General features: G+C 41.6%; 1 protein-coding gene across 5 annotated transcripts in view; it reads left to right on the top strand.

Annotated features, from left to right (window-relative positions):
• Positions 1-15505, top strand: part of brat (tripartite motif-containing protein brain tumor) — a 125544-nt gene that overhangs the window by 93293 nt on the left and 16746 nt on the right. The window contains exon 1 of one of the 5 annotated variants that reach the window (XM_087345876.1): positions 7548-7637. The exons of the other annotated variants lie outside the window; for them this stretch is intronic. The gene's annotated coding sequence lies outside the window, so the exon portion shown is untranslated. Of the gene's footprint in view, positions 1-7547; positions 7638-15505 lie in introns of those variants that run through there. 5 annotated transcript variants of the gene reach the window in all.

Genomic DNA, 15505 nt, shown 5'->3' on the forward strand with positions numbered 1-15505 from the left:
CAGGCTGAAAGTGTTTCTTAACAAGTAATCTAAATAAATTGAATAAAAATTTACTTGGATATTATCCATCGTCTAGTAATAAAACGTAAAAAACGTAAAACGACGTTTCGGAGATGAGACTCTATCTCCGTCTTCAGGTTCCTACTCAGTTGGGCCCACTAGATAGAGCTAATCCCTATCTCCGGAGCCCCATCTCCGAAACGTCGTTTTACGTTTTTTACGTTTTATTACTAGACGATGGATAATATCCAAGTAAATTTTTATTCAATTGACTCTTCACCATCGTCAAGAAGTTTTAGATTTAAATCTAAATAAAGTTGGCTTTTATGGATATATGTGACTATATGCTGAAACTTGGAATTTTTTTTAGGGGTGTGACACAACAGAATTAGAAGGTGGAATACTAATCAAAAGCAAAAGTTCATTTAACTGTTGTGTGCGTTTCTAAACTTCTTTTATTCGATTTAATGCTAAAAGACTGCTTTCGAGATTGTCTTGTAATGGCGGTATATCTGTTTTGAATAAAACGTTTAACCTGTATCGACTGTTTGAACAACACGTGTGTTCCTTCTGTCCAGTTTTTGTTTGCGTTAACTTGCGTATTGTGAAATAGGACGTTTCTGGCCAGACAAGTAATTTCTCTTTATTCATTTATTCAACTGGTGTTCATGTCAAAGGAAAATAAAAGCAAAACAACATTCGAGTTGTGCTTATAGCCTGACTTACAGGGCCAAGTACTGATTTATATTTGGTTTGCTATCGTCGTTTATCTAAATCTGAATTAGCTAATACACAGTCCGTCGTATATCGGAATTGAGAAAAGAACTTAGTGTACGTGTTCGTGATCATACCAATTTTTTTAGAAGCGGCTTCTTAAGGCTTACTGTGATGGCCGTGTATGATGTTGCATAACCTCTCACCGATGATCATGACTGATCATCGGTGAGAGGTATGTTCAGGTAAATGAAGCAAGCTGTTTCATTCGATTCGATCTTAATTGAAGTCATTATGAAATATGGCTTGCCACATGTGGTATGGTGTACTTGTGGGATATCTCCGGGCTTTGCTGACCATCAGCCAGGCGATGAACGGTGATGGAGGGGAAGCGATAGCCCCCCCCCCCCCCCCCGATATAACGTCTTCCCTTCGAATCTTACTGTGACGTGGCTGGGGCTCGCAGATATTTTACGTTCAGGAAAGTGTTTACAGTTGTTGGCGCGAGCTTCATCATCGCTGAGCGTTGTTTCGCTTGAGGGAAATATTGCCTTTTTCAGGTGTCCTAGTGAGTTAGTTTTCTACCTTTGCTTTATGCCCCTCATCAGGCGTCTAGATCAGTGGTATTCAAACTTTTTTGTTCGCGTACCCCCAGATATAATTTCTCTTAAACTTTGTACCCCCAAAGTTGTTGATGTATAATTCAAGTTATACATAATATATAATCTACATCTAAAATAAATGAAATAAATTGCATTACTGATTATTCAGTGTTTATCATGAAATAATATTGTAGCGTGGGTCGGTATACAACCTTGATTGTCAACCCTTGATTTCTTGTGGGGTCTACTACCTCAAATCCGATCTCAGTTGTAAACTTGGTTGGATTGTAAGAGACCACAAAGTCTTACAGCAATAATGAATTTAATCAACCAAAACGTCTTTACAGCACAAAATAATCTCGTCTACAACACACTTCACCTAAGAGCGATTCACACTTCAGCTCTCTTCGCAGTATTTCTTCCACACTCTCACCTACTACACTACTCTCAAAGCCAACCAACCAACCAACCAAAGAAGCTAACTGAGGGCAGAGGCCTGCGCAAGCGCAAGCATCGTCCCTACCTAGGTGAAACCATTCCTGCGCACAAGACGCATTGCTGGAAATGGTAAACGGTCGTAATATAAGAACGGAAATTTTGCTAACGCTAACGGGGTTTCGTCGTGGCGGGAGCCTCGACCATTCAAACTGGGATCTGTTACTGCTGATGGGAGGTTATCCCGTCAGGCAAGTTTTCGAAGGAATTTGGTTGGTTGGGTCTCTGGGGTATGAACCCAGAGAGGGAGGGGCCGTTTCGGCTGAAGGCCTCTGCGGCATGGGGGGAAGATCACTTCAGCTGATGGCCTCCATGATCGGGGGGAAGGGTGGCGGGCCGTGCCCCTATTAAGTTATACCCTGGCATTCGCCTTACAACTGAGGAAAGCACGGAAAACCTCAGTCAGGGTAGCCGAGTAGTCTAACCACTCGTTGTGCTGACTTGGCCGTCGTTTGGGGATGGCCTCTCAAAGCCAACCAACCAAAAAGCTAACCAAACCAACCAAAGAAGCTAACTGAGGGCAGAGGCCTGCGCAAGCGCAAGCATCGTCCCTACCTAGGTGAAACCATTCCTGCGCACAAGACGCATTGCTGGAAATGGTAAACGGTCGTAATATAAGAACGGAAATTTTGCTAACGCTATACAAATACAACAATGTCTATGCAACAATGCCAATAAACAGACGCAACAATGTAGACGCAACAATGCTAAACGCAACAATGCTAAACGCAACAATGCATGAACACAACAATGTCATTAAACAGTTCAACAATGCCAACCCCAACACATCACAATATATTTTTTAAATTTCACGTACCCCTTAAGATGTCTTCGCGTACCCCCAGATATAATTTCTCTTCAACTTTGTACCCCCAAAGTTGTTGATGTATAATTCAAGTTATACATAGTATATAATCTACATCTAAAATAAATTAAATAAATTACATTACTGATTATTCAGTGCTTATCATAAAATAATATATTTTTTTTAAATTTCACGTACCCCCTAAGATGTCTTCGCGTACCCCCTGGGGTACGCCTACCCCAGATTGAATACCACTGGTCTAGATCGTACGTTCGTGCCAGTTTATATTGTAAGTAGCTTTTACTTTGAAATTCTGCAGTGCATAGTTACTTTTTTTTAAAAAAAAGAAAATATAGTTCGAAGTAATTTCTTTGTCTAGCTTTACCCGACTAAGACAATGTTGCGAATTATTTCCAGATAATTCCTGCAGATATTAGATTCAATGTAAATCACGCAACACTTCGCACTAACAGTAAGCTCACATGTGCCAGTCATGATTATATCTTTGCAGTTAAATGTTTGTGCCACGCCCTGATTTTCTGTCCGTTTCGCCATCATTTCCATTTGTCTGTCGCAAGTTCTGTTGCAGCTCGTGGTGCAACACTACGTTCCTGTTGCAACAGGAATTTCTGGTCAATGGCAAGGCTGTTATGAACATGGTAATGAAGCGCGGTGTTTGACAAAAGTACGTCGAACGCCTTGACCATCGGAAGAAGAACTGATTTATGTTGTCACAACTTACTGAATAATTGAAACAGACTTCAGAGGGCTCAGAATCTGTATTTCGATAGTACCAACTTCTTTCCAGAACCGTGTTGGTCCGTAATGACAGACTATACGAGTAATTCCTACTAACGAGATAGATCAACTAATTGACATGCTGTTGGCATTGATGAATGCGCCATTATACTGATAATAATTTAAGGTACACATTTTATACATTATTAATGTTACATACAAGACTTAATGGTTGCGAAGTATGATGTACAATTTGTGGTGAAGATTCCAAAGAAATTATGTGTAAAGAGAAAGATTTATGTTGAAATCATTAAAGATAAATGCACAAAACCTTTCTTATTCTCCAGCTGTTAACAAATTACGCCCCGCGTGTACACATGCCATGAAGCACGGAGCGCTGTTTCGGGCGATATTCATTTAGTTATCTTCATGTGAACGAACCGTTTATTTTAAGCTTACAGTATCCGGTATTATACAAAGTAATGGGACAGTAAACGCAATTGAAACGCAGTTACGCTTATGAACTGCTGATGTCGGCTTCCGTTCTCTCAAAAAACGCAAAGTCGTAAACTCGCCGCACGCCATGGTTTATGTGATTTTTTTTTTTTGCTTTTTAAATGTTCCGCGCTGTTCGCCCATATCATTGGGCGGACTGTTTAATCCCACCCGAAATAATGTTGAGGTGAATGTTCCGTTTGGGTTCAGGCGGTGGAAATAGATTTTCGTTCTTGTCGACCGGTTTCCAGACTTACTGTAAATCCACGCGAGTGAAGTTAAAAGGCGTGGCTTCGCGGTAAAGTTAAGTTTGGGAAGTATTGAATGTAACTTAGTAAGCGCTGTAGGCCCCTGCAACTCTCTGTAGATTGGATTAAATTTCTGTATGCACTGTAGAAGATAATGTATCTAGCATTGCTAAATAACCCAAGGATAAATTATGTGGAAGCTATTTCAAGTGACCAGTTACCATTGCTTTTGTTTACACGTAAATGAAACCTTACCGGAAACACATCTGAAAGTTGCCGACGAAAACATCTCACTTCACAATAGAAACACAATACGGCGTCCAGTCGCGAACAAAAAACCCCACCAAAGGCAAGGAAGCCGACAAAATTGAAATCGATAAATATTGCTCCCATGTAGTGATGTAGTTTATGTGGAAATAATTACAACCATGAAGCGTACAAAGTTATTTCAAAAATGCATTTATGAACAAGTTTAATTTGGCACTAAGTCTTGAGGCCACCCTGTTCAGTAACCTTAATATGTAGGTTACGTATTTCAGAAGTCATCCATTTGCGTAAGAAATTTATCGCTGTCCGTAATTTGTTTTGCATATTCGACGATGTTTTCTGTCATAATTTGAGCACTTATGACAATGATTTCATAACAAATTCATTCATTCATTCGTATTTCCGTGCACAAATCAATCTCCAGGTAATTGTGTTATTATACTAGATACGGGCTGGACGACCAGGGTTTGGATCTCTGGCAAGGATGGGGAGTTTTTCTTCTTCTCCACAGTTTGCACGAGACCTGGTCTGGGGCCCATTTGGTACGGGGGGTTCATTACATGGGGGTGAAGTCTGTAGCGTGTAGCTGCTGACCGCTCTGGAGACGATGATAGAATGTAAGGCGTTATATCTCCACTCCCACGTCTTGACCTGGAATTTTATTACGGACACGAGGACGTTGAACGTATTGGCTTAGTGAGTACACTGGGTTGAAAGTGTCTGGATAGTTCATTTAACCCGTTGAAGCCGATGTTCGAGTAAACATTATTTATGATCCATTTTAATATTATCGTGCCCTTTGTGCATTATTCGGCGGACAGCATTTCTTATTGCAGTTAGAAACAGTTTGTAGTTGTCCTTAGGCAATGGGCCTATTGTGACAGTCCCACTGACTGTCGAAGGACGTTCGAAGTGTCGGAAATTAATTCTGGATTCAAACGGCAGAGGGATTAATCCGTAAAAATCGAAGAAATTACAGTGAAAACTTTGTTTCCGCTATGCATTATAAGTGCATCGGTAGCCGCCTTTCCTAGTCGTGGTGGCACAGCCGCCAGACAACCTTAATGTGCTTGTGGGTGTGCATACAGGATAATTCCGCTGAATAATTGCTGTCATGTTTTCTATTTATAGGCAAGTAAATTATGACCAGGACGTCGGTTCTTTGTATCCACCCCTCCGTAATTGCAGAAATGCGAACGCCGTAAGGACAGGCAACTTATCGAACGCAGTAGTAGTGCGGGTAGCATCATTAGGCGCACTCTATTATAGACATGTAATATGTAGAAGGGATTGGCGTTTCTCTGTGGATAAGTTTGCTTTTTTTTTATGAACGTATGTGACGTAATGGAGTTTAGGTTTGTTTGGGCTTTCAGAGAGAAAAATCAAAAATATAACACAATTACCTGAAGATTGTTTTTTTTAAATGTAAAAAATGCCGGCATCCAACAGCAGTTACATGTAATGCAATGTTTATGTAACGATATTTCGAACGAGAAGCGGGTTCTTGTGAACACGGTTTGTTTCACAGAAGTCGGGAATTTTTTCTTGGCTCTCTTAGCCACTGTCGGTGTATCAGGAGGGATTCTGGTCTGTAGTTACTTACTGATCATTGGTAGCGAAGAAGTCATCGTAACAGAACATATCTTACCTAGTTAGAATCGTATTTTCTTCTTACTAACATTCGGAGGCCGATTCTCCTCTAAATAATATATAAGAATTAGTCCGTACCGCAAAGAAAACGCGACTCTTCACCATTACAAAGATCCGTTTGTTAAAGCTCTTTAAGGAAAAAATCGCTGTTTATTCTGGAAATCACACAAAACCCTAAATTTTCAAGTATGTGGTACAAATAGTTAACCGCTGAGCTACACAACCGAAAACTTACAGTTGCCGTGTCATTCGACGCGAGGTTTCGACTAGCAGGAAGTGTCTCACGCGTCCCGATTTCCTGTTCCAGCTGTACTGGATGCAGGCCAGAGCTGTTAAAAAGAATCAGAAGCAGCGCCCAGCATCCCGACATGTGGAATATCATCTGCGAGTCGTGCGTCAGAACAGCCGTATCCTTGTGAACGTCCGAGTACACGCCGCTGTAGAATATCTGAACGTGTGAACGAATTGAGTTAGACCTTCAGTGGACGAATGAAAAAACCAGCTGATCAATCGGTCGCAATAATACTAAGAATTTTTATATATTTATATTGGTAATTCCTGTTGTAATTAGTATTTCCCCCCTGAAAACCTATTACTAAATCAAGGACGCTTTTTTAAAATCGAAGAAATGTGCTATGCGACAAGAATGTTGGGAAAATAAAGCGACTTATTGTTAGAAGGCGTAAAATCCTTTAGTAGCAGATGTTGAACATGTAAATAGACGCAAGGCCAGAAATCTCTTAAGTGGGTTGCCTAGCAACTGTCAAAACACATTCATAAATAGTCTCAGTTCATAATTGGCCTAAAACCCATTAAGAGCCAATGATCATCGACCAAGCAACGTTGTTTATTCTTCTGAAACAGTTGCTTATTGTCAGATCATGAACATTTGAGCGCCCTGTAGTCTGTTAGGAGTTTACAAACTTCCTCTGTTAACGTTGGTAAACTTCTACCAGACTACACGTCGCTAGAACCCAAGGACCGCCATCTTCGTGCTCACCGCCGTCAAAAAGTTTAAAGCGCTTTTCAAACATGGCTGCTGATTTAAGCGGCAATATTGCGAACTTATCCTGCCATCTTCAGGGAGTGTATTACAAGTATTGTAGCGAGGAAGTACTTCTGAATCCCGCTAGAGTGGCTGGGTTGTTGACAGCGGATGAACTGGGGAAACATTCGCTTGGAACATTTACAATTGTTACTTTCACAGGCATTGTTCAGCCATTTTTTTTCTATCTACCGAGTATTTACAGTGTAGTTCATTGTGTTGTGCCTGCCTGCTAGTGTAAGTCTTACGCGTGAATTTTGTAATTTGTCAAATTTTGGTGTACGGATCTGGGAATATCCATTTGCGTGCAAATGTTTCAAAAACATTTTTTTGACGTAAATACGTCTATATTGAAGGGTCATTTGCCAAAAAAGCGTTGGGAAGGTGTGTAAGATCCATGCCAACATTGTTTAAATTGTTACGTCATCTGTTTACTCTGCATTGTTGTGTTTTCATTACTGCCGTCAACAATCTGTTTTCGTTATTGAGGAAAGAGCTGAGCTGTGAATCGCTTGTAGAAGAAGTGCGTCGTGGAATACATAATTTTGTGCTGTTAAAAACGTTTTAGAATATCACAGGTACTTATCTTATATAATAATTATTATCAGAATTCTGTGATACTGCCCTGCATTTTGGTTTTGATTAAATTGGTCATTGGCGGTGGACATCGTGAACAATTGAACAAAGTTTGAGGTAAGGGATTCCTGTTTATTATTTTGTTCATCACATTTAATGTTTTCATCTGCATTTGTCGCAACTTTTGCGTATTTACGTCAGATTCTCCGGAACCCTGGTTCCACTGTCGCTTTCGATATATCGACCGGTTTCATTTGCATTTTGCAGGACAGACGATCGGTAAATTGTCGTCCTGTTATTAAGGCAATGCCGCACACTGAGTTGCTGTCCTTTTAGACCAACATTTTCCTGCTCTAAGTTAGGTTTTAAGTTTAAAGTAACGTGTGGAAATCAATATCAACTTGTGGAGAGGGTTAGGAGGACTTCCGTTATGGAGTGGCTACTGTGAGAAATGTGACGCCGGTTGTAGAACAATAAGGATGGAAGGGGGAGGATATTGTGTCGTGACCACCATCTGGTATACCGGAAGTGCCATTACACTCCTGAGGATCGCCAGACTGTCAGCTTCCGGTGACGTACGAAAATGTCCTTGTTCTGTGATGGGAAGGTCTCAATATTTGCTATCAATTTCCCATCTTGTACGTGTTACGTGACGGCCTATAGCACCCCGAGTGTTATCATCGTGATCAAACTTCTCATGAAGGTTTTGCCTACCAGTTGTTAATAATTCCTGTGTCTCAGTGGAAATTTAGGATCTCGCGGCGGCGAGTATAAAGATGGCGGCCTTATGGGATATTGCGCCGTGTAGTCTCGTAGAAGTTGACCTCTGAAACGTCGGTCAACTTCTATAGTACACGGCGCAATATCCCATAAGGCCGCCATCTTTATAATCTGTCTTTCGAAATTATTCTCTGCACTAACATGCTTTCAAATCAATCTCGGTCTGTGTTATATTGAGGTCGGAGGTCTTTTTGACATACTCACAAGCTAGTAAGTGAAACAATAGGATATATTTAAGGTTTAAATGCGTCATGTTTGTGTTTTATAATCAAAATATATAATATAATTCAGGTCTATACACAAACTTTATTTACAGATGTTAAAATTTAAAATTTGTAAATAAAGTTTGTGTATAGACCTGAATTATATTATATATTTTGAATAGGATATATATTGTATTTTGATGTACAGGTTTTTGGTAGAAAACTGGAAGAAAGATGAACATGGACTGGTTATTAGCAGATATTCCACCAATTTAATCTACGTTACTTCATTCGCGAATTAATATGATTGTAACCCACTTTACAGAGTGTATGGAGAGTGTACGTTTTCCCAACACTTCGTTGCTGCTGTTAACGATAGTTCGTGGCTCTGGTCTTGTCCCCCCTTCCCCTGCCAAAGGCTTGACGCACCTCGTCGGTTCAGCTTTGTCTACTCGGTTGTATGATGCAGCCATCTCTCTGTGAAAAGGTTGTGCCCACATTTGCTTGTAATCAGTCATAAATGAGACGTGTCTGGGCAGTTACACGTTCTATCGCGGAAACTCGGGTTTAATTGAAAATATAAACGCTTGGATTTCCTGTAATCGACTGGCGTGTAATCGCTCCAGTTCTGTTATAATGGCGTTAGACCTGGGGTTCGATATCCGGCAGAGACGATAGATTCTGAAACACCATAGTCCAGACTTGCTGTGGGGGGGTAAAGCGGCCTAGGCGTGAAGCTGACATTTATCTAGCCCGAAGGGCTGAAAACATCCATCCTAATACTCCTTTATGGCGTTGTGTTTAATTTAAGCTCGTTACTGAAGAAGAAGGTGGCATGTACCTACGAAATCTTGGTATCTGCATTGCAAGTCCGCTTGGCGTTGCAACTGTGGAGTCCAACATGGCAGCCACAAATAAATGAATAAATAAATGCGACGGACGTCTTGGGAATTACTGCAGATACTGCAGTGTACAGTACAAATCAGATATAAGGTGGATGACGTCAGAGCCTTGCGTGTCTAGAGCACCTGCCCCCCCCCCCCCCCCCCCCTCCGTCCATTCCGTGCCCCAACCACGTTCTCACTCCTGTCTGAAATATATTTCTCATGGTTTCTTTAAATGTTCTCTTACTGATGATGTCATGTTTTGTATTCCTTCGGTACTCCATCTCCTTCCTTTTTGAACTGCCTCGCGAATTACGACTTCACAATTGTCATACCGGGTACGATGGGGGTTGGTAGGGATTTTGCCGATTTTGATTGCAATTTGTTGATAATTGCCCCGATAATGGAGGCAGCAGGGACCTCCGAAACGTTGGTAAACTTCTACCAGACCAGTAACAAATGAATGTATGAAAAATAAAGACGTACTTCTGCAGTGTATCTAGCGAGGAAATACTGCAACCACGGATCGCCAACCTTATCCTCGCGGGCATCAAATTTCCCGCGACTGCTTTCAGTTGAACGCCTGAGAGAAATGGTAATCTGTCGGTCCTTACGCCCATTTGGGACAAGGTTAAATATGTGAGAAAAGGTTTATATAATATATGATGGTAATCGTAAACAGTGGTGTTTATAAACACGCACGACACAATGCTTCGTTCAAGGAACTACGACTTAGCCAAGGCGAGTGGATGCCACATTTGGAATATTCTTAAGGATTTTTTTCCTCGCCTGTTGACGATCTTGCATCGTTTATTCACCTATATGTGGCCTTCATTGGCAACTCTCCATGTATGATGGTTCTTCAGTTATTGTTCTAACCTCTCGTGCTGTATTAATCACTTATTCATTTGATGTCTTGCTTTCGTAAGTCGCCTTCACCATAGTCTTTCTTTCGTGAGCAGTTTATTGCTAATTCTTCCGCTGTTTAAAACTGCTTGGTCCTAGTGCTTGCGTCATGACCTCGGGTGTCTTTGAGGATAGCATTCGCTGTCACGTGAAAAAGTATTATTTTTAATAATGGTGCACGCAGGAAGACTGGGTTTGGCTTCGTTTGTTAATTGCTGCAGAATTTGAACATATTTGTGGCAGTTTTGTGAATAGATACAGAGCATGAAGTAATTGTTGACACTTTTTGTGGGTGAAAACAATTGGACTTAATAAGTGGCAGTTATTTGTGGGTGAATACAGAATTTGGCTGAATTAATACGGAATTTGGCCTTACTTTTGGGCGTTCAATTTGAACGCATTGATGTCGGAGCATCTGCTAGAGGTTATTTGTGGGTGAATACAGAATTTGGATGAATTAATACGGAATTTGGCCTTACTTTTGGGCGTTCAATTTGAACGCATTGATGTCGGAGCATCTGCTAGAGGTTATTTGTGGGTGAATACAGAATTTGGATGAATTAATACGGAATTTGGCCTTACTTTTGGGCGTTCAATTTGAACGCATTGATGTCGGAGCATCTGCTAGAGGTTATTTGTGGGTGAATACAGAATTTGGCTGAATTAATACGGAATTTGGCCTTACTTTTGGGCGTTCAATTTGAACGCATTGATGTCGGAGCATCTGCTAGAGGTTATTTGTGGGTGAATACAGAATTTGGATGAATTAATACGGAATTTGGCCTTACTTTTGGGCGTTCAATTTGAACGCATAGATGTCACAGCATCTGCTAGAGGGGCTGAGTCGATGGGGACTCGACCAGCAGCGTTGTGCCGTGCGCACTGTTGGCGCCCGTCGGTCCGTCTCGGACTTCCTCGTCGTGCAAGCTTCGTCCCCCATGATAACGAGACCCCGATGTCGTCCAGGTTATTAGTTTTGCTTGCTATGTGGACGCATCAGTCGAGGGAGGGGCGCTTAAATGGACTGGAATATGATCAAAGAGTTGCAGTCTCGTTGATGCACGTTGAACGATCAGACGTGTCTGCACCCTGCATGTATTGGCACTGATTCAAAATTAAATGTAAGGTTAAAAATTGTTTTCCTCCTTCTACGTCAACGTCTGACGCCAGGTTTAGTTATTGAACCCAGAGATTTCGCACTGTTGATGTAAAAGACCGCTGTTGAACAGGAAGTGGATTTTAGATTGATAATTCGGTACTGTTTTCCGAAGAACCATCCGAATATTGTATTCTAATCTACCAGGTGGGTGTTTTGACAAAATCATGTGTCCTTCCCCCGTCTTGAACACGATCCTGAGTAAGTTTAATTATTTTCATATTACATCTGTACTGTCGTGATTCAACAGGTCACTGTCTTGTGGGTTTCGTCGCTGAAAAGTCGGTGTTAGAAGTCCTCTTTAGTCTTTAAGAAGAAGGGCATTGCACGAAAGGTGTTAAAACTTTAAGCTACTCATCAGCGGAGTCCTTGGCACAACGTCGAAGATTTTGTGTGTGTGTGTGTGATTTCCGTACATCATGGCGTCAGGTGCCAGACGCGCTATGATGTGGTGGAATATAATCGTCTTATACAGTTCTTTTGTTGTGTAGGCCATTGTGGACTCATCTTCCCACATGGCGTCTCGAAATTATTTCAGGACATGGGGGCCGTTTGTTGTTGGAAGAGCCCGCATTCGTTTGAGAAGTTGCTAGTCTCCGTACACTGATGTGGAGACTCTTTTGCAGTTCCCTGTGTATGTGGGCTTCGCCCCCCCCCCCCCCCCCCCGGTCTCAGGTCGTCTTTGGTTCGTTTCGTAGGTGAACTTTTTTTTTTGATTTAAATTGGTGATGGTAACACGTGATAAACGAACCAGGGGCTACAAATAATAAGGGCTCTCCTCCTCTTCAGTTCGGGTAACTGAAATTTCACCCCCCCCCCCTTATCGCAGAAATGAAGTGTACTCAAAGGCGTCTTGTGATTTGTAGAAGTCATTAATTTGTATTCTTTTCTGGTTGTGAAATGTACGAAAACACTATAATTCTACCGTCCCTCCGGGCGCAGAAAATTGGTCTTTGTCCGAGGAAACGAAGATTTTCAGATGCGCTGTTTGAAAACTGAATTAGGCACGAACGTGGATTGAAAATGTCTGATAACATAGTTTTTTTTTTGAAGATAATATTAGTATTCACGAGTGACAAGGAGCAGAACACAGGGAGGCTGTGGATTTGGTTGCTACTGGGTGCCTGTCCGACCAGCTTTGCTTAACATGGGCGTGGCCGATAACACGCTGGAGTTCCTTGCTGCAAGTGCCTTTCCTGTATCGCGCACAGTTCCTTATCCGCCCGCGTCAGCAGCACTGTTCTGAATGGGATGTTGATGTCTTTTTTTCTCCATTCGTTGCTTAGCTTTGCGTACGTGCGACATTTGTAATCTGTGGAGGAAACTGTTCCATTACGCGGGTGACTTTTTTTTATATAACATTTAATAACTGAGCGCGTTCGTCTAAGCACACAAATGGAAGTTTCTGCTGCTCTGTTGGGCGACATTATTGGAACCTAGTGACGTCATCGCCTGCCACGTGTCACTAAGAACGCATTAGGAATACACATTTTCAATCCGTGTTACAAGATTTTATTTGAGACTTGAGTTACGTCGGAGAATTCACGCAAGGTTTGTGATAGAGGCAATTCGGTTGTTCCTTCATCCGTTTTGTAAGGAATAAATATTTGATAACGTCGTTTTGGTAGCAGGATCTGTCGCCATGTACCTAGTGGTTATCCTACTATTCTAGTATTCAGGATAATCCGCGTTCTGTCCAGCTGTCAACCAATAATATCAAAATAAAAAAAGATAAAACTGTCAATACCATGACAACAAATCGAAGTCTGGAATAGAGAGACAATTCTCGAACTGTCGTGCGTTTACTTCAAGATAGCGAGAAATCTCCAGTCTTTGTGATGTTGCGACATGTTGTTTTGACGTAAGTTTCGGAGATGCCTACTGCCTTCACCGTCAAGGCGAGAGAGTACACGGTGCAGTAACCTAGACCAGTGGTATTCAACCTGGGGTACGCGAAGACATCTTAGGGGATACGTAAATTTAAAAAAAATATATATTATTTTATGATAAACACTGAATAATCAGTAATGTAATTTATTTGATTTATTTTAGATGTAGATTATATACTATGTATAACTTTAATTATACACCAACAACTTTGGGGGTACAAAGTTGAAGAGAAATTTTATCTGGGGGTACGCGAAGACATCTTAGGGGGTACGTGAAATTTAAAAATATATATATATTATTTTATGATAAACACTGAATAATCAGTAATGTAATTTATTTAATTTATTTTAGATGTAGATTGTATATTATGTATAACTTGAATTATACACCAACAACTTTGGGGGTACAAAGTTGAAGAGAAATTGTATCTGGGGGTACGCGAACAAAAAAAGTTTAAATACCACTGAGCTAGACGACTCAACTTTCTACTTTGCCGACGTAAGAACATGAAATCTCACTTATCCTAAAATATTGTTGGTGCAATACGTATGAAATTAGCATAAAATTGCACTGATTGTTGTGCAGCGTTGAAGTCGTCATAATTATGTGCATTAATTAAAGTGAATTTCCCTTCAGTGTTGTCGCAATTGTATGCGGGCGGGTTGTTTGATTAGCCTGTCTGATTACCGCCTTCGGAGGGGAAGTAAAGCCTTCGGTCCCATGTCGTAGATTTACCTTACGACCATGAAACGAGATGTTTCGTAAGCAAAATTCAGCGGCCTTTTCTCACCTGAGTCTCTGCTGATTCGCTACTAGATGGCTCTAGTAGACAGATCAGGACTGAGTTGAAATTGTGCAGAGGCAGTGGGGCTTGTAACTCGGTACTCGTAAACGCACACTTTAAGTCCAGGAAACCTCCGAAAGGAGGCGGCGAAGGCTCGACTTTGGGCTGTTGCGCCATAGAAGATGATTATCCCCTATAATAGCGCTCATGGAGAAATTTTTCACACAGAACGTAATCGAATATATGGAACCGCACCCGGGTAGCCTGTCATCTGTCGCAGGGTTTGGACTGAACCCTGGCGGGCATTAAAGGAAATAAACAACTCAATATCCTGAGCAAGGGGGTTTGAGGGGAGCGTGAAATGTGCTATGGTCGGACCAGGAAACGCGTGGGCGTCCAGGGTGACTCTAGCTGCTTGCTTATGGGTGCGCGGGCTCGGTGTGGGTTGCAAAACAAACTCTCCCGCCTTCCGCCGGTCTCCCTGGCAACAGGTTCTGACGTCACATCGGGGGTATCGATGTGTTCCTGGTATAAAACGGCTTGGCCTACGCCTGTGATTGGCTGTCGCCCTCCTGTGCTTGGACCACCGAATAAAGCTTGGGTAATCACATTCGTGGAGTCATTGTACGTTTTACCTAGCGTTCTGGGGGTCTCCCGGGCGATGAGTCGAAGCTTATGTTGTTACGTCGACAATTTCACGCTATGGCCGGTAGCATCTGGCGAGAATGAATTACTCTCGTCATGGAAATGCTGTGTATATTGATGGTTGCTTCGTAACGACGCATACTCTCTGTACTTTGTGGAAGGATTTGGAGGTGTGGACTGGATTCAGCTGGCTTAGGATAAGGCCCATTCGTGGGATCTTGTGAACGACTTGGAATTTCTTGACTACTTGAGCGATTATCATTGAAGTATTGCCTCTTATTTACATGTAAGAACGGAAAGTGGACTTAGAAAAAGTTAAGTAGAAGGATTCGAGGATGTGGTGGGTGCATATATTTGATAATTGACCTCATGTAGCAATACTAAATTGATGCTAATACTCGCTGAGATGGCCAAAATTTTCCACAATTTTGTGGAGACCAGCGATTCATTACAGCTGTCATATGATCCTGGCACAGGTCCTAAACTTTTGAAGTTCAAAGAAAGTTGGTTCAGTGTTCTTAAAAAAAACTGAATACTCCCAGTGTTATGAACATTTCTGGGAAGTTAGTCCCAGCTAGAATTCTGAATGCACTAATTTCTTCGGCAATGCGTTTGTCATGAC

This window comes from Zootermopsis nevadensis, unplaced genomic scaffold, assembly GCF_977971745.1.
Source record: "Zootermopsis nevadensis isolate Lab colony 2312 unplaced genomic scaffold, Znev_1.0 Znev_ptg000001l, whole genome shotgun sequence".
NCBI classification, from domain to species: Eukaryota; Metazoa; Arthropoda; class Insecta; order Blattodea; family Termopsidae; genus Zootermopsis; species Zootermopsis nevadensis.